The sequence below is a fragment of the Lissotriton helveticus genome, chromosome 5_1 (genome assembly GCF_964261635.1).
Source record: "Lissotriton helveticus chromosome 5_1, aLisHel1.1, whole genome shotgun sequence".
In the NCBI taxonomy this organism is placed as follows: domain Eukaryota; kingdom Metazoa; phylum Chordata; class Amphibia; order Caudata; family Salamandridae; genus Lissotriton; species Lissotriton helveticus.
The window spans coordinates 1,209,977,280-1,209,997,029 of NC_136065.1; the positions used below are offsets into that span (position 1 = coordinate 1,209,977,280).

Consider the following 19,750-nt stretch of genomic DNA (forward strand, 5'->3'; position numbering starts at 1 on the left):
TCCACGCGGTCCATCAGAGATGCCACCTGCTGCTGTAGTTGTTGGACGGAGGTAGTATGCTCCGCCACCGTCTGGGTCAAATCCGCTATCACAATGCCCTGGTCTTTAACTTTGTCGGACAGTTTATTATGGTCTGCTTTTAGTAAGGAGAGGTTGGTAGTGAGGGCCCACATCTGTACCTCCATTGCTGATATAGAATCCTTAATCTCTTTTAAAATCAGGTCCAGTTTGTCCATGTGTTGGTCCCCTGCAGGATTCAGTTCAGTCGCCCCGGGTAGGGTCTCCTCTGGTGCATTCCCCTGAGCGGGCACCGTAGCAGCGGGGCCATCCCGGCCTTCCATTGTCTTGACCCCTTTCCGGACCATGGCTATCGCAAGCCGGGAGCGTCCGGCACTCCGTGAGGAAGCACTGTCCCAAAAAATATCCCGCGGTTCAGGGCGGCCCCTGTTGGTTACGTATTCTGCGTCGCGGTGCCACCCTCTTTAGGTTGGGCCCCGCACGGTTATGCAGGGGTCGGCTGGGTGCCCCCACAGCGCAGTTGAGTGGTCAGGGGATCCACACCCTCCTGCCTACCGGCATCTCCAGGTCATCATCCGTGGCCAGGGGGGAGCACCATTCAGGGTGCCAGGCAAGTCGGGCGTGCCTCCTCAGGGTGTGACATACGGGTGTACCAGGTGACCCCAATTCAGTTCGGGGCGGCAGCGGTGTCTCCTCAGTGTCTCGGGGCCCCGCTATATAGGCATCCACTGGTATTGATGGCGGCTGGTCTCAGTATTCCTCATCAGTCACGGCCTTCTAGCCGAAGGGGGAAGGAGGGGGAGGAAGGTGAGAAAGAGGGCCACCAACCATCCCCCCGGGTCTCACCAGCCTAGCCCCCTACCTTCCGATCTGCGTCTCAGGATCTGCGCTCCAGCGCGTAGGACCTGCGAACCACTTCACTCCTCAGGGCCCGCCGGCCATGTTTCTCGTCGGCTAGTGGGCGCGGCTCCTCCGGGTTCTTCTGCGCGTGGACCGGCAGTCAGCAGGGCACCCCCGGCGTCTCACCACTCTCCGAGGGCAGCCTATGGGCAGGGTGTCCCCGTCGGCGTTCCAAGGTCAAATACCGGCACTTCCGGTTCCAGGCGTCCGGGGCCTTTCGGGCATGCTCCCAACTTTAGTCCGCGGCTGCCCCCAGGAGGAAAGGCCGCATCAGCAACAGGTCCGGCCGCTGCCAGTCGCTGGCCGTCGAGACCTCAAAATCGTCCCGGATCTTCCAGGGGACCTAGCGGGTCAGGATCCGCTCATTACAGCAGGCTCTGGGCCTGCCAGAAGCACTCGGCAGGATTCCAACTCCCCGGCGGCTCCGGAGCACTAGCAGACTCCGTCCGCCATCGTGGCTCGCTAGCCACGCCCCCCCATCTACTGGCCTCACAAGGTAAATTAAAACAAAGTCTATTATAACACAAATATAAAATATAATATGGAAATGTATAAATCAATTTAATAAAAATAATATCTTTAACCTTTTTACAAAATTGAACACAGAAAGCAAAAAACATTAAAAAAAATATATATATAATTATTGGTTTAGGAGGTTGTGGCTCAGGTCCAGTAGTGGTTTAGGAGGTTGTGGTTTAGGCACAAGGTAGTTGTTTAGGATTCGTTGTTAAGCCCACTCGTTGTTACAATTTCGTTATTAAGGCCTTTTCCCGTTGAAACCACCTGTTATCCGACAGGCTAGTATGAATACTATGAGACACATTGGTATGAGTAGACAACTCTCTTCACAGGTGTTTGGTATTAGAACTAAAATATGCATTACTATAAGGAAGAAATAGTAGAAACAATAGTGTCTAAAGACAAAAAGGGAAAAAGAAAACAAGAATACATAACTTTTATTTTGCTGATTAAAAAAATTGTCCAAAGGCAGAGTTGGAGGGGGGTATTTTTATGTTCACAATTTTCTCCCCCCCTCTTGATCCATTTGCATCGCTGGTGGTATTTGACATTATGCAGGATTCATCCAAACACCCTCCAGATGGATCCATGGCTTCCTGCCATCTACCTTGAGGGCAGTGGAGGTGGCCATCATCACAGTAAAAAAATCATCGAATTTCAGGCCCTTACATTTTCGGACAAAGTTCCTCACATACACCCCATCGTCCATAGGCACAACTGGAAGGTCAACCTCAGGTATGGCACACTTTTCCTTTACTTTGGTTACCTGTTTAGAAATTCACTTTGCAGCTTTTGTTAGCTCAGAAAACAAACATTCATTTCATATTTCAAAACTTCAGCTGTTCTTTCTCCCTATACCTTACTTCTAGTGACAGGTACCTGCGTATTCACGAGTCTCCCTGTCACTATCTGATGAGGTGTCAGGTGATGATCAGAACTAGGTGTGTTCTTAAGGGAGAATAGTGCTAATGGTTTTTTGCAATGTGGCACATTGCTTGCTGATCTTATTCTTCAGTAAGTCATTTGGGTGCTTGTGAGGAAGATGAGCCCTACCCCCTTTTCTTATCTCAGGTTACGATGGTGAGTTTCTGGTGACCGGAACTCGGATTCCATCTGTGAAAAAAAAAGAGATAGGAAACTCACTACTGCTCCGATCGTAACCTCAACATATCACATGTTACCGCAGGAGGACAGGGACTCAAGCGACAGAAACCAATCACGGAGGAACTCAGAAGGAGGAGATGATCAGGAAGCAGGAAGTATAAGCCCAGAGAGAGCGGAAGGACTAGAACAGAAGAAAGGAGAAACTCCTCACCCGCCCGGAGCAGCAGGAAAAAGCTGCAGAAATCCCGCAAACCAGTCAGACTGATCCCGAGCCTGTGGATAGGGCACGGGAAAACACAGAGATGGAGGAAACTCCAGAGAGGTGGAGCAAGGAATGGTGGATCCCACCAGAGGACGCTAAAGTGCAGCCGCAACTATGGAGAGTTGCGGCAGAGCGGGTAAGTCAGTATGGGATGGGTGGGCAGCCTTTAGGGGTGGAAGGGAGGTAGGGCACAGTGGTGGACGGGAGCACAGATCAATTTTAAAGGGAACCCCCCATAATTGCTCTAAAGTCACATTAACCCATTGAGGGTACTACAATAGAGACAGAGGGAAGAACCGGTACGTGTGGAAACACAAAAGTAGGATTTCCTGTAAGGAAATGGCTTGATCTCCTTCAGGTGAAGAGAACCTAGGAATCACTCAAATTGGAAATTCGTAAACCCTACCCATAAATTGATTGGGATTTTCTTTTGGATTTGTTTATTATAAAAAGAAGGAAGACCCAAATATTATTTGAAGCACTCCTGTCTGGGTCTTAACCTGTTTGTTTATTTTATTTTATTTGTTTTTAAACCCTCCATGGCTGTAATACAGTCTCACAGTCAGTGTGGTGATGGGTAGATCAAAACCCCTATAAGGAGTGAGAATGCCCATACTTACAGCTCCTTTATCTTTCCTTCTTCGTTCCTCCGGGAGGTGCCATTCGAGAGCGGATGATCCTAGAAGAGGAAGAAGAAAGAGAAAAGGGGACATTAACATCCTGACATTGCATTTCTGTTTATCAAAATATTCCATTAAACCATCATCATTAAGAAGTATATTCAGCCTCCGCATCTGTTTTCCCGCCCAACCCTCCTCCAGCACTCAACAATGCCATTGCTCTGGGGATGATAAACAGAAAATAGTTTATGCTTTATCCCTAACACTGTTGTGAGATGTGTGAAAACTGCATTGACAAAGTGCATGTCTTTATCAGATCTTATCATAGCAGCTGACTCAGCATTACAAACCACAAATATAAGCTACTGATAGCGTTGCACATGTCTATCCTATCTACAAAGTCAAGATGGAGAGCTTTAAAAGGACCCAGTGGTCGTGGTATTGTAGAATTTATCACCTTCGGTGTGGGAATTGAAGAGAACTGTTGACAAACAGTACAATTATGAAGGTACATGGTAAACATATCATGCAAATTGGGAACACAAACAATCTTGTTGCATTTACATAGACACATGATCTCTTGAGATATGGGCTAGTAAATGAAGTTAATCAAGAGCTATCATAAGTACAGCCTGAGGTATCACTGGTTTACCTGTAGATATTTGTCTATAGATTAAATTGTCCCCTGACTGGGAGTACCCTCTAGTCTCCCATACCCGTTTCTCATGCAATGGAGCAGCTTCCTGTAATTCTCGAAGATGTAAATGAGCTGCCTGAGCATATTGTGGTGTAACATTATCTGTTGTAGCATTTGGTTCATACTCAGATGGTGAGGCAGTCTGGGCCACTAAAACCGGGACATGTTGTGAACTTGATGGCACAGATGGGGGTCTGCGCCTAGCCGTGTCTTTAGCTGTCTCTTTAGCTGCCCAATCTGCAAATGCATTATCATGTGACACAAAATCCTGTCCATTTGTATGTGCCTCACATTTCACAACTGCTAATGCCATGGGAAAGCAAGTCCCTCTATTAAAGCCTCTAAGATATTACTATGAATAACAGGACTCCTGTCTGACTTAAGGAAGCCTCTTCTGCTCCATCCCATAATGCTAGAATGTACAGTGGTAGTTACATAAGCCGAATCTGAATAGATTGTGATGATTTTTCCTATTGTTTTCTTAAGAGCCGCTATCAAAGCTATCAATTTTGCGGCTTGTGCAGAATAATGTGCTGGTAGTGTTAACTGCTCTACTATGTGGAGTATGTCTAAAGAATCATGCCATTGTGCTCTGACTAGAGGAGCAACAGTGTTTTTTACTCCCATTTCCTGGTCAATAGTAAAGGAACCAGCAACAAAAGAGACAATGCTACCGGGAATAGGATATTCTGTTGCTTGACTAGATTCATAAGGAGCATATGTTGCATACTCATACGCGACTGACTACAAGGAGGAAACCGGTCTATTAGGTGTGACAGAAAGACCACCAATGTAGGAGCAACCACAGTTCACTAATTTTACATAGCTTGTCCAATCCCAGGCCTGAGAATAGTTTCCATCAGCCCACACATTTGGCGGAACTTCGTCATCTGGAAAACCAAGAGAGAGGGGTCACCTCTAGCCAAGGTGGTTCAAAGGCTGATGTACATTAGTACTAGACCTCCTACTCTCAAAAATCTCAGCCACTATGTTTGTTCAAGGTATGTGAGGACTGATGGAGTGCAGTGCAAGTGATAAACGTGTGTGTAATAAAAATGACTAAAAGGACAAAAAATATGTTTATTAGGAATTGTCCTAATGCCATCTGATAAAAACCGCCTGATAGTGTAGGATCATTTTGACTATCTTTTGGCTAGGAGTGAGGTCGACATGTTTCAGCCGTTTAGCTCATTGGCTCGGCTTTCCTCAGGACCTTATAAGTGAGAAGTGCTACTGCAAAAAATCATAAGTGCAAGGTATTTCAGCATTAATTCATTCAACAGAAGAGAAATAGATCAGTGGTGTGTTACCACCCTACCAGACATGTATCCCATGTGTGTGTAGTTTAAGAGCTACCTCTTCATCCCCAGCTTTATGTGGGAGTAAGCCTCACCTCACCCGGCAACTGCTTGGTGGCTGAGACCCCGCTCTATCCGTCGGTACCTCGTCGTGATCTACGAGCAATGTGAGGTGAGGCTTACTCCCACATAAAGCTGGGGATGAAGAGGTAGCTCTTAAACTACACACACATGGGATACAACGCAATCTCTGGACCCAACTTTTAATCAGCAGCACACAAAAGGACAATCTAGCCTTTTGGAAAATCGTAAAATCGCCATTTTTAAATGGAAATAACGACGGTCCTTCGCTGGACGTTGCAATAAATGCCGAGGATTGGGTGAAACACTTTTCAGGGGTCTTCGGTGAGGATAAAACCGGAGACTTGGTCTCTACACCCTCGTTCCTTCCTCCGGTGAACTACCCAATAGAAATTCACTTCACTATGAACGAAGTAGCGAAAGCGATAAAGACTGCAAAAAATGGCAAAGCCCCAGGACCAGATTCAGTCCCAATGGACCTTTAACCAAGTTTTGAATTTAACACTACTGGCTGGAAAATACACCTCAGCAAAAAAATCAACACTTCACATGGTCTACGTTGACCTTACGGCAGCGTTTGACTGTGTAGAACATTCAAAACTTTGGGCATTAATGCTGCAAATGGGGATTGAGCCCGCAATCATAGATTTTCTGCGTGAGTTATACTCTGGAGCCACGGGAAAGGTTCGATATGGATTGGAGGGCCAACTTACAGACAGCTTCCCAATACAGAAGGGGGTCAGGCAAGGGTGTGTACTGGCCCCCTTCCTATTTACGCTCTATACCAATGGACTCGAAGTTGCTATGCTACAGGGCGTGAAAGATCTGCCAGAAGTGGGCCGGCGACCGATCCCAGCATTGTTATACGCTGACGATGCGGTGATCCTCGCACGAACCCCGATCCAGTTACAAAAAGCATTAAATAACTATTGTACTTTTATGGCAAGCCTCAACCTAAAAGTCAATATAAAAAAAACCTTTGTGATGCATTCTGGTACCAAAAGGAAAAGAGTAAAGTCAATATTTGTGGATAAAATCCCTCTTGAAAGAACTAAAACTTACTCATACCTCGGCATCACCATTGACGAAGAGTTTAACTGGAAACAAGCAATTACGTCACGTAAACTGTCTCTCATAAAAACAATTGGTGCCTTAAAAGCGTTCTCCCTCCGTCTAGGAAAAAGACCCATATCAGAGATGTTAAAAATTTATAATGCAAAATGCATCAGCACGGCCATCTTTGGTGCAGGAGTCTGGGGAACAGCCAATGCTGAACAAATACAGAAAGTTGAAAACCTCTTTCTAAAATTTTTACTAGCAGTCCCTAAAACCACAACCACTTTCGGGTGCCACTTAGAACTTGGACTGGAGCACGTTTCAGATCTCATCAAGATTCAACCGATCATGCTGTGGCGCAGAATTTGGGCAACAGATGAATGTCATCTCACCAGAGCAATCATTGAGGACTGTATGAAATTAGACTGTATGAATAAGATTAAGTGGCTAAGCTATGTAAAATCCTTCCTCGTGGATATCGGTCTCTCGAGGTTCTATGAAGAACCACAATCAGTAACAGACATAGCAAAGAAAGACTTAAAAAAGCTATGCCTATCTCATTTAACTCAACTGCGATTGATGTCCGAAATAGGAAAGCCATCAGTCCAACACTGCCTTATGATACAACTGACTCCATCTATTCAACCGTATCTGCAGTATGACCTGACGCAATTTGAAAGGTTTCTTCTTACCCGCTTCAGGTTCAATCTTTTTCACATTATGGTTTCATTTCCGTCACAGAATATTTGGACACCCTATATGACACCGTGCCCCTGTGACGCTATTTCATCTCAGTCTACGATCCACGTTCTTTTCTTTTGCAATTTTTACACGCAACAACGCAAAAGGTGGATCATACCAATTTTAAAAGTCATGAAGATCCGTAGATGCCGCCCAGCGTACATGGCGCTGCAGTTTTTGGAAAACACCTTAGCGACGAAATCTGTCGCACATTATTTAAAACTGTGCCTCAGGCATCGCACAAACTTATGAAAACCATATGGCTACACCAAACACAGACTTCAAAGACAGTATAGGGTTCTCTGTGAGAGATCAATTTTTAATATATTATGAATTTAATGTTGTTTATAACTTTTATCCCTTTTTATTGTGCATATTTGTACTTTTATGGCTTTCATCATGAAAACCGAATAAAGTTCTTTTGAATTTGAATTTGGTGAACTGTGGTTGCTCCTACATTGGTGGTCTTTCTGTCACACCTAATAGACCGGTTTCGTCCTTGTAGTCAGTCAGGTTTGCATTTAGGGGTATGGAGTAAATCTGGTCTTTAAATATTGCCCCTTAGACCCTCCCCCACCCTTTTTGTTGTTAGCAAACTCATACGCATCATCTTCAGAGTCTAATATAGGATGACAAAAAAGTCACAGGATTCCCCGTATGACACTTCACAACCTTCAAAGATGGCAGTGACATCATCACTTCATATCCTGATACTCTCTGTGTAGTGAAAGTACTTTTAGCCTTCTGAATAATAGCAAATACTACATGCTCAGCAAAGAATGTCAAAGGTGCCCCCATTACAATGGGGGTGCTCTCCCATTCTGCAAAAGCTGCAGTGATGAGAGGATAATGTCCTCTCATCAACACTGAATCCATCTGTCCACTAAAACATGCAATGGGTTTATGTCCTAGGGGATATTTTTGAGTAAGGACAGCTGTCCTCACTTGACCATTGCAATGACAGAACAGCTAAAACTCATTAGTGTAGTCAGGAGTCCCCAAAACTGGGGCATTTGTTATCTTAGTTTTTAATTTGTAAAATGTTTCCCTCATTTCTGATCTCCACATTATCCACATTATCTTTTAGAAACCAGCAAATGTTCTATTAAACTGCCATAATTAAAGACCAATTGTCTCACATAGTTACAGAGGTCAAGAAGCTTCTGCATTCCCATAACAGTTTCTGTCTCAGTCATTTGACGTGTAGATGCTGCTCTTTCAGGAGTTACTTGTCAATCAGAAGCTGATAGTAACTGTCCTAGGTAATGGACCTCCTCCTGACAAAACTGAACTTTGCCTTTCTCTACCTTGTATCCTCTCTGTGTGAGATTAACCAAAAGAGAATATAGTATCTTTCCTATACTGTTGTTCTGTAGGACTGCAAATTAATGTCATCAACATATTGCAACAACGTACTGTCACACTGTAAGAAACTGGCACTATATATACTACACCAACATGAGGTATAGTGTGTATAGAGTCCAAGTGAACCCAGAGGTAGGCAGAGGTTAAAGTTAGATAGAACCTTACTCTCTAATAGTGGTAGCTTGGTCGAGCAGTAAGGCAGTATCAGAGGACAGTGTTAAGCATTTGATGTACACACTCAGTCATCAAATGAATTCACACACTCAAGAACTGAACTTTAGGCCAATTGTTTTGTATAAAAATATATACTGTTGTTTATTTTTAGAACCAAGCAAGCCTGGAACAGGTAAGCATTACATATGTTTCAGTAATACGTTACTGGATATAGAACTGTTTGAAAATGCAATAGGAATGGTACTTTGTTTGATTTACAGGGGAGCAGTAGTATGCAACACTTAGAAAATACAGTACATTGGAATGAATAGGCTTTTTCAATAAATTGCAGGTAAGTTCTTTAACATTACTTTTTCTAACTCAGTGCTGGATGCCTAGATTCAGCACTGGGACATTTCCTGTAAACAGGTGAGTACATGCGTTTTTGTTATTCGTGCGATTTTTAAAGAATATTTTCAGATTTCAAAACTCCACACTTGGAAACTTTTTGGAGCTGTGCATTGAAATGAATAGGCTTTGTCAACAAATTGCAGGTAAGTTACTTTTACGTTACTTTTCCTAACTCAGTGCTAGATGCCTATATTCAGCACTGGGACATTTCCGGAAAACAGTTGAGAAAATGTGTTTAGGATATTGTTACGATTTTTAAAGAATATTTCAAGTTTTCAAAACTCCACACTTGGTCGTTTTTTGAAAGAGAATTGTCAATGTTATCCTATGAAGAAAAACAGGTTATCGGCTTGCAGGTAAGTAAACGAGTGTGGGAACTAAGGGCCCGATTCACAGAATTAACTTAAGACAAAATCCTAAACTTACTACTTTTGGTATTCACAGAATGCACATACTACTTTTGGTATTCACAGAGTGCGGACGTAAAGTTAGTAGTCGTAAATCCATTCTGTGAATACCAAAAGTAGTAAGTGCATTCTGTGAATACCAAAAGTAGTAAGTGCATTCTGTGAATACCAAAAGTAGTAAGTTTAGGATTTTGTCTTAAGTTAATTCTGTGAATCGGGACCTTAGGTTCTGGGGTTAGACTCAGGGGTCCCGCAAGGTCAGTGATGCACTGTGATTGCACACACCGTGGCACTAGGGCGGTCGGGTGCAGAGTGTTGAGGCCCAATGTTATCCTATGGAGGATAGGGGAGCTCCAGTTAGTGGCAGCTGGCAAGCAGGCCACGAGGCACTAGGACGGCCGGGTGTAGGGTGCGTGTTTGAGGTCGGGTGCCCTGTTGTTTTCAATGGAGATTCTCCGGGACAAAGAAGCACTGCAGGCTCGGGAACGAGGATCTTCTTGGAGCGATCACTACTTCGAGGAGTAAGTTTGAATGTTGAGGGTTGGTTAGGCACCCCTGGGTTGGGCACACAAGGCCGTGGGGCGTCGGGTGCAGGGGTGCCTAGGGACGTCGGATTTTCTTACCCGCTCTGGTCACGGTAGGGGGGTCCTCTGGATTGAGGCTGCAGGCGTCGTCTGGAGGCTTGAGGCAGGTCAGGGGCCGCTGGATCTCAGGTCAGGATCGCCGGTGGGACCCCCTTGTGGTGTTTTTCCACCCAAGCTCAGGCCGGGTTTGGCGGATGCAGAGTGGGCTGGATTCACCGTTTCTGGCTGGCACCAGAGGCTGCAGTTAAAACACGTCCGGTGTTCACGGGAGAAACAGTCTTGAAAGTGAAGGCAGGCAGGTCCTCCAGGGTTTGTGAGGTGGCTGACCGCTGGACAAGCCGGGGTTTCGCAGGAGCAGGTTCGAGGGGAGACAGGCCTGTAGGGCTTGAGCCAAGTCAGTGGGCGTCGTCCTCTTGTTAGCTCTGTACCAGTAGCAGCGAGAAAGCTTCAGGCTGAGATGTGGTTGTTTCTCAGTAACCAGTGGTCAGAGGTAGCGAAGATATCCATAATAGGTGAGCCAAGGTTGATTAGTAACCTATATCTTGTGGTTGCATCGAAAACTCTGACAGCTAACTGTTAGCTGTCAGAGTTATCAATGCAACCACAAGCTATAGGTTACTAATCAACCTTGGCTCACCTATTACGGATATCTTCGCTACCTCTGACCACTGGTTACTGAGAAACCTTGGCCTACTCTCCACGAATACCTGTGCTAACCGTGAGAGCCCTCAAGGCCCACACCATTACATCTCAGCCTGAAGCTTTCTCGCTGCTACGGTGCCACCTCCCCCTACTTTGGTCATGATGAAGACCCCACTTTCAAGGCGCAAAGTCTGCTGGTTCTCATAGGGGTCGAAACGTCGACACTGCTTTCATTCCTTTGTTTGTGTAAAACTTAGATGACAGAGAACATATATCTGCATCTTCCTGTTTCTATTTTTTATGTTTGTGTTTGCCATAAAACTGGCAGGATAGGTCGTCATTACTGATTGTGGATGTATATATACGCACTACCTTCCCCTGGCACATCACCTGCACTTATCCCTATCGCACACCTGTCACTTCACATTGTGTGCACCTGTTTTTTTTATAAATGCATACATGTGATATACATCATATTCTATAGTTTAGATTTTTTGTCAATCCATGTGATATTTATTAAATCACAATCATTTGCCGAATGAGTTATTTGGTGTTGTCATACTTTATCTATTTTAGATCATGTTTTGTCACTTGATGTATTGTGAATACTTCCCACTGTCACTTTATCTTGTGTACCACAAACCAAATTGACCTGGCAAAAAACTTGACAAAAGAACTCTTTAGAACAGTTTCGAGCCTGGCAGCACCACAGCCAGCCAAAGTTCCATCGAGTCAGGAACTCTGCGATGATTTAGCTAAATTCTTCCTAAATAAAGTAGAAACCATCTTTTCGGTGTTTAATGATCCAAATGCAGTGGGGAGGGCCTCAGCTAAAAAGGAACATAACTCTCTTAATCTGTTCCCCTGTATTCTCAATAGGTTTGAGCCACTATCTGATTTCCAGCAGAGCCGCGTGTGGGGACACATCGATATCGACTCCCATCGAGTCCGTTGCAGATTGGCAAGATAACCCCAGACGTTCAGAAGGCTCATGAAGTTCACAAATCTGTTAAGACAAGTAATGCAAATAGCAAATTACTTTGGATTTACCGCTGTAGGTACATTGTAGCCTATTGTTTACATATAGTTTTCACTTTTTTGTAAATATCAATCACATATTCTACATAGTGAAACGTGAGTAAGGTGGGGAATTTGTGCACCCCGTCCTGAAGAAGGAGTTGATCTCCGAAACATATCGACGCACACATGAGGTGATGTACATAAACACTACATAAACTCCTCGCACTTTACATTTTTAATAGTACCAGCCCGGGGGCCTAATTAAACATTTTTTAGTCCTACCCCACGAGCCAGGCACTTTTTATCTTTTTCACTTACCCCACCACTCACTTTTAAAATAAAAAACCCTCACATGCACCACACATAGTCATTGAATAAAGTGCTCCCGCGTAGTTGTAGGTCACAGCACGCCGCATCCCGTAGAGGGGTGCGTAGAACCCAATAATGAAGCATGACACCAGGGTCCTTTTGGTGTGTGAGGGGTATTTTAAAAAACACTAAGTGCTCCCTACCACTGTGGACAAAACTCGTAGCCTGCTCATGGCAGTAAGTCAGGGTCACCCTATGACCCATGCCCAGTTGAAGTGGCCAAATTAGCGGTGGAACCAGTAATCCTTGCACTTTTGCCTATCTTCAATGCAATGGTTGAAACAGGATACTTCCTAAAATTATGTAAGGTGGCGTCGATTCTGCCCCTCCTGAAAAAACCCAGTCTGGACCCCAAGGACCCAAATAGTTTCCGTCGAATCTCAAGGCTCCCTCTACCTGCCAAAAAGATAGAAAAAGCTATGAACATACAACGTAGTACTTTTCTCCGTGAGTCCCAATCCTTGGACCCCACACAGTATGACTTCAGAGAGGGACATAGCACAGAGTCAGCCTTCATCAAGGCCAAGCATGAGATCAGGAAGGCAGTGGATCAAGGTAGCAAGGCCGCCTTGATCCTACTGGATCTCTCCGCGGCTTTTGATAAGGTCCACCATGATCTTTTGATGGACCGGTTAAGGGCATGTGGGATCCAGGAGAAAGCATGGAAACTCCTACAATCTTTCTTAACACACAGAGTAAAAATTGTATCTCTGAGAGATTTCCAATCAAAACCATTTGCCTTGCGATGTGGAGTCCCTCAAGGGTCATTGTTGAGCCCCACATTGTTTAATGTATAATAATAATAATAATAAAACCATTTATTGAGCGCCTGGTTACACTGAACAGTGTGTCCCTGCGCTATAGAACCCCATCATTAAACCATCAGACCAGCCAAACCAGTAGAATCTCTAACACGACACAGACCACTAATCTATAGGGAAGAGATGCGTCTTAAGTTTCATATGGAATCTCCTCTCGGAGGGTTCCATCCGTAATTCAAGGGGCAGTCTATTCCAATAGGAGGCCACTAAGTAACAAAATGAACGCCCGCCCATTTTGGCTTTAAAAATGTGAGGAACTGAAAACAGCATGCTGCCCAGTGACCTTAAGTGACGTTTTGGGCGGTAGATGTTGAGGAGCTTGTTCAGATAAGGAGGTCCTTTCCCTTGTGCAATTCGATGGGAAATGCACATGGCCTTGAAAAGTATACGTTCCTTTATAGGAAGCCAGTGCAGTGTATATGTTTCATCTTTGGCTACCATCATCAGTGTGTTTGGTTTTGGTCTCACCTCCTATGCAGATGACACCCAAATTGTGGTGTCTCTACTTCCAGGACAGGAGGTGGGCATAGACAGGCGCTTCCAGGACTGCTTGCAATCTGTGGGCAGATGGCAAAAAATTGCCTAAAACTGAATGCAGCCAAGACGGAAGTTCTACTATTTGGGAATGATGCCAATTTTTGGAACCCAAATTGGTGGCCATCTTCTATCGGCCCTCTCCTTATACCCGTGAGAAGAGTGAGAAACTTGGTATTAATAGTAGACGAGAGACTGAATTTTGGGGACCAAGTAAATTCAGTCTCCTCCTCAACAGCGTATGTTCTTAAAACAGTGAAAAAAATACCACAGTTTTTACCAGTTGATAGTAGGCATACAGTGGTTAACACACTAGTACTATTGAGGCTGGATTATTGCATCAGTCTTTATTTAAACACCCAGGAATGTCTTATGAACAAACTTCAAAGATTGCAAAATGCGGCAGCCAGGCTACTCACGGGAACGCCTAAGTTTGCCTCTCTTTCTAAAGGAATAAAAAAACTACACTGGCTCCCGGTGAGGAATCGAGTGTGTTTCAAATCCCTTTGTACTGTTTTTAAAGCACTCCAAGGAACAGGACCCGGCTACCTACAAAAACAGTTCAAATGGTACATACCGAAAATAAATCTACGTTCGCTAGGAGCTAAGCTGGTTACTGTCCCAGCCACAAAAAGTGGGGTGAACGAGGCTTAGTTTTTGGGGCAGCCAAAGCATGGAACGACCTCCCGGTCCACCTTAGAAAAGCTAAATCAATCAATCAATCAGAACATTTGTAAAGCACGCTACTCACCCGTGAGGGTCTCAAGGCGCTGGGGGTAGGAGTGCTGCTACTGCTCGAATAGCCAGGTCTTGAGTAGCCTCCTGCAGGTTAGTAGGTTCTGGGTCTGCCGAAAGAGGATTGGGAGGGTGTTCCAGGTCTTGGCGGCGAGGTGGGAGAACGATCTGCCATCGGTTGTCGTTCTTCGGATGCGGGGGACGGTGGCGAGGGCGGCGAAGCGGAGCTGGCAGTTCGGGGCTTAGAAGGTGAGTCGTCTGTTGAGGTATGCCGGTCTGGTGTTGTGAAGTACTCTGTGTGCGTGGGTGAGGAGCTTGAAGGTGATCCTTTTGTTGACGGGAAGCCAGTGCAGGTCTCTCAGGTGTGGTGTGATGTGGCTACAGCGAGGGATGTCGAGAATCAACCATGCAGAGGCGTTGTGTATGCCTTGTAGTCGTCTCAGGAGTTTGGCCGATGTTCCTGCATAGAGGGCATTTCCGTAGTCTAACGACTGACGAGGGCCTGGGTGACCGTTCTTCTTGTTTCGGTGGGGATCCACCTGTAGATTTTGCGGAGCACACGGAGGGTGTTGAAGCAGGAGGACGAGATGTCGTTGACTTGCTTGGTCATGGCGAGTGTAGTGTCAAGGATGAACCCTAGGTTGCGTGCGTGGTCAGTGGGTGTTGGTGCTGCTTCCAGTGCGGTCGGCCACCAGGAGTTGTCCCAGGCTGAGGGGGTGGAGCCAAGGATGAGGATTTCCGTCTTATCCGAGTTCAGCTTCAGACGACTGTTCTTCATCCATTCAGGTATGGCCTTCATTCCTTCGTGGAGGTTGGTTTTGGCGGTGAGGGGGTCCTTGGTGAGGGAGAGGATCAGCTGGGTGTCATCGGCGTAGGAGATGATGTTGAGGTCGTGCAGTCGGGCGACGTGAGCAAGCGGTGCCATGTAGATGTTGAACAGTGTCGGGCTGAGAGATGAGCCTTGGGGTACGCCGCAGGTGATCTCGGTGGCTTTGGATCGGAAAGGGGGGAGGCGGACGCTCTGCGTTCTGCCGAAGAGGAAGGAGGTGGTCCATTCCAGTGCCTTGCCTCAGATCCCAGCGTTGTGAAGGCGTGTGTGTAGGGTGCGGTGGGAGACAGTGTCGAAGGCGGCTGATAGGTCCAGGAGGATGAGGGCCGCAGTTTCGCCGCTGTCCAGCTAAAGATTTGTTAGCTTTCAGGAAGAGGTTGAAAACATGGCTTTTTGATAAACAACTCCTTTCACAGCTCTTGCACGCAGAATAGGTAACTAGCGCCAGGACACCCTTGGGTAATCGCTGCGCTTAATAAATATCCGTAACATAACATAACATAACATAACATAACATATCAGTCGGTCGAGCTCTAATTTGATTTCCAGTAGAAGAATCTACTGTCACAGCCAAGATCCTGGAAGGTGGAACTCCAGGGCTAGAACAAACCATAGTACCATCAGGCTCAAAATGAATAGTCATGTTTAACTTAGCCATAAGATCTCTCCCCAGTAGATTAGCAGGGGCAGCCGGAGAGAATAGTAAATAACCCCTCAATGTACTTCCCTCCTATTTCCCTCTCTACTTGTTTAGTAAACAGAACCCTCATCACCATTCGAGAGACGCCTTGTGTGTCCATTGGTCTATTCAAAATTGGAAGATCTCCCTCTCTAATTCAAGATCGGGTTGCTCCCGTTCCTTTGAGGAATGCATACCTCTTGTTATTGATAGCTACTGTCACAGTGGGTTCCTCATCTGGCCTCTTCTGGCCTGTGCATCACCGACAATACAACAAACTACTCTGTGGGCACCTTCATTGCGCATATCCTCCCAATAATTTGTTTAGAAGGGATTATTTCTTCTCACAATCACATCTCCTTGTCTACTTTAAGGTGAATTTACCATTGAGGGTGCTTGGTAACTTGCTGTGGTGGCATTTGTTGCACTCGAGGCATTACTGGTTGTTGCACATTTTGTGTTGATGTCTGCGGTACATATATTATTTATGGGTTTGGCTGTGGCTGCACAACTGTATTCCCTGGCTGTCTGTAAACTTTTGTCCTTCCATTTTGTTCATCCTATCTCTTAGTCCTATAATCTTTAATCAAATGTCCACATCTGGGACAATAGAAACATGTTTGATCCATCCTCTGGGGACCTATTCTGCCCCTTCCTACTCCTCCTTGTCCTCCTCTGCTGCTCCCTTGTGCCCTTACATTATCCCGCTGTTGTGAGTACTGTTGTTGGGCAGTCCCTGGGACTGATCCCAAGGCATTGCAGTTATGTGGGTGGTAGATGCAAGCACAGCTCCTTCCTTTGCTCTCTTGTGTGCCAATGTTTGCTACACCAACTTGGCTGCTGCTTTCTCTGTTACCTCCTACTTGTTCCTCTCTCCGTTTCATTTCACAAAACTGTGTTATATGTGCCTCCTGTATCTCTGTCCAGGGTTTGACTTCCAATGGCACTATATTATCAAGATTAACCTGCACACCAGAGGGTAAACTCTTCCTCACTACATTATTAAAAAACACCTTTCCTCCTGTTACTTCCTGTTAAATAAATGGGTTTTCTGGTTGGCTAGGGTATGCACCTAATTCAAGCAGAATCCACCACTCTAGTCAGGATAAGGGGATTACATGTCTAAAATAAGCCCTGCTCATCCCCTTGGTATCTTGGCACGGGCAGTCAGGCTTATCTCAGAGGCACTGTGTAAAGCATTTGCACATAACAAAATAGTAATACAGTGAAAACATTACAAAAGGACACCACACCAGTTTTAGAAAAATCCCCGATATTTATCTGTGTAAAACAAGACCAAAATGGTAAAAATCCCATAAACAGTTATATGAATAATGCAAAATTTGGCTTTATATATAGGTCCTTGAATTTGATAGCCCCGTCCAAGGCTATCATGGCGTCATAAACAAATAAATCCAACAGTTCCAGCTGGTTGTGGTGTTTTGGAGGTTGTATGACATTACAACGCATGCCTTTACATCGCAGTTTTTACAACGCATGTTGTTACAACGCATAGCGTTAAGGGGTGCTGGATAGTGAATAGTTTAATTTACTATTCCAACTCCAGTCCCCGTGGATAGTAGGGAAGGTGTTGGATAGTAAATTAAATCCATTCCCTATCCTAGAGCGCCCCCCAGTGCAATGCGTTGTAATGACATGCATTGTAATAGTTGCGTCGTAAAGGCACTGCGTGGTAAAAGTTGCGCTGTAAAGGATGTTTCCCGTTTTGGGCCAGCTACGGTCTCGGAAAGACCCGTAAAATAGTATCTTTGGAGATGCAGGGTGTCAGACCTTGCAGTGAGCTCGAGAGGAATGGTGTCGGCAGGTGTCGGTCCAGGAAGTTGCTGCATGAGTTGTTTAGCCCTTGAAGTCACACATGTTGCAGGGCAAACTCTGTGAGTTTGATGTTAGGAGAGCCGGTGTCAGGACTGCGGGGTGAAGCCAAGTGGTGTGATGTGTGGTGCCCTCAGGTTGTGGTGCAGGCAGTGGCTCGGTGACAGTCGTCCAGCGGCATCAGTGAGACCAGGTCTGTGGTGGGAAGCGGGTGGTGCTCGTTGGAGTGCTGACATGTCACAGTGCAGGCAGCAGTGTCATTGTTTCTGAAGCGCTGTAGTCGGTAGACCCAAGGCTGCGGTTGGAGACGGGGCAATGCGGAGCCTACAGGTCACGATGCAGGCATCGGTGTCGGTTGACGAACTGGAGTCGATGGCGCTGGGGTCTGTGAGCCAAGGCTGCGATGTGTGATGGGACGGTGCATCTTGTAACTTATGAGCGATGACCCCAAACCACGGTGCAAGCAGTGACGTTGATGTCAGCTTGGGGTATTGTCGTCAGTGAGACTAGGGTTGCAGTGCGAAGCGGGACGGTGCTCCGTGTTCTCCAAGAGCTTTGTCCATTAGTCACGGTGCAGGCAGCAGCATCGGTGACCGCATTACGTCATCGTTGAGGATACCATGGCAGCATTATGAGTCTAGGCTGTGCAGAGTGCGGTGCCCACAGCTCATGCTGCAAGCAATGGCTCGGTGGCATCGTCAGAAAGTGTCTTCGGTGAGACAAGACTTCCAAAAGGGAGTTCAGCTCTACATCAAGCTCTTGGAGATTCTTAGTATGTAGAAAGAACAGTCCAGTCTTTTCCCTGCCCAAGACAGGAGTAGCAACTGCAGGCCAACCTAACAAAGCAACAACAGAAAAGGGGCAGTACTCGTCCTGGCAGTTTTTGCAGCGTTCTTCCTGGCAGGTTCCTTAGTCCAGCAGTAATCTAAAGTTCGGGGGTCAGGGCCCCACTATTTATACCACATTTTCCTTTGAAGTTCCTCCAGCACACATAAACCAGTTCTTCCTGGTGCAGGCCAGTTTCACTACAGGAGGTGGAGACAGCTTTGTGGAAGGCAGCCACAGTCCATTCAGGTTCAAGTGATAACTCCTCCCACTACTCTAAATGCAACCAGGTCTATTCAGCCTGGCTATGAGTCACCCAGGAAAGGCAGGACATACTTCAACCACCCTCTTGTATCTGTCTAGTGTGAATGCACACCCCCAGCTCCTATCACTCCAAACCCAGACAGTGAATACACAAATGGCAGAGCCACACAGGATGATTAAATTATGAGTTCAGTAAACCAAAACTCCATTTCTCTATGTTTTCCCAATGGAAAGTTACACTTGTAAGAGGTACAAGGTAGCTCCTATGTTAACCTATGGGACAGATAGCCTTTCAAGAGTGAAAAACGAAATACACAATAGTTCACTATCAGGACTTGTAAAACATACCAGTACATGTCCTACTTTTAACATACACTGCACCCTGCTCATGGGGGTACCTTGGGCTATACCTGTAAAAGGGTAGATTAAGGCCGGGCAAGTTGGTGAATTTGTCAGGTCGACATTGCAGTAAAAACTGCCCTCAGACACTGTAGTGGCAGGTCTGAGAACCCTCAGAAGGTCAATTATTGAAACTTTAAAGAGAATTGAACACACTTGGCCACAGGGCGATATTATTATCTGAGAAAGGCTACCCACCATACGGACCTATCACGAATGACAGGGATGAACCTCACCATTTTTTCGTAATTGCGAGTCCATAAGATACATCTGGTCATTTACCTTGGACCACTAATATGAAATGAGAAGTAAATGCTCATTTCCGAAATCACTTCTATATAGATCGACCTTTTGGCGTCTACGGAGAAATAACCCAATGTAATAGCGATAACATCAAGGCCAACACCAATATACAATGTTCACCAACGTTGCTGTCAAGGTTGACTTGGAGCCATACTTACCATCGACATCAGAAACAGCACATGAATAAGCCCTGAAGAAGTCCCAAGAGGGCGGAAACACGTTGGCAAAGCAATTGTGTGGTGATTTTATAAAAAAGGACAAGTGATTCACAATAAAAGATT

At 45.6% G+C, this 19,750-nt stretch overlaps 1 long non-coding RNA gene across 1 annotated transcript in view; it reads right to left on the reverse strand.

Moving 5' to 3' along the window:
• Positions 1-1,508: 1,508 nt before the first annotated feature.
• LOC144753546 (uncharacterized) overlaps positions 1,509-19,750 on the reverse strand; it is a 124,444-nt gene continuing 106,202 nt past the window's right edge. Inside the window, exons 2-3 of the long non-coding RNA XR_013594404.1 lie at positions 3,424-3,482; positions 1,509-2,550 (exon numbers count right to left, since the gene is read on the reverse strand). This is a non-coding gene — a long non-coding RNA (uncharacterized LOC144753546). The remainder of the gene's footprint in view (positions 2,551-3,423; positions 3,483-19,750) is intronic.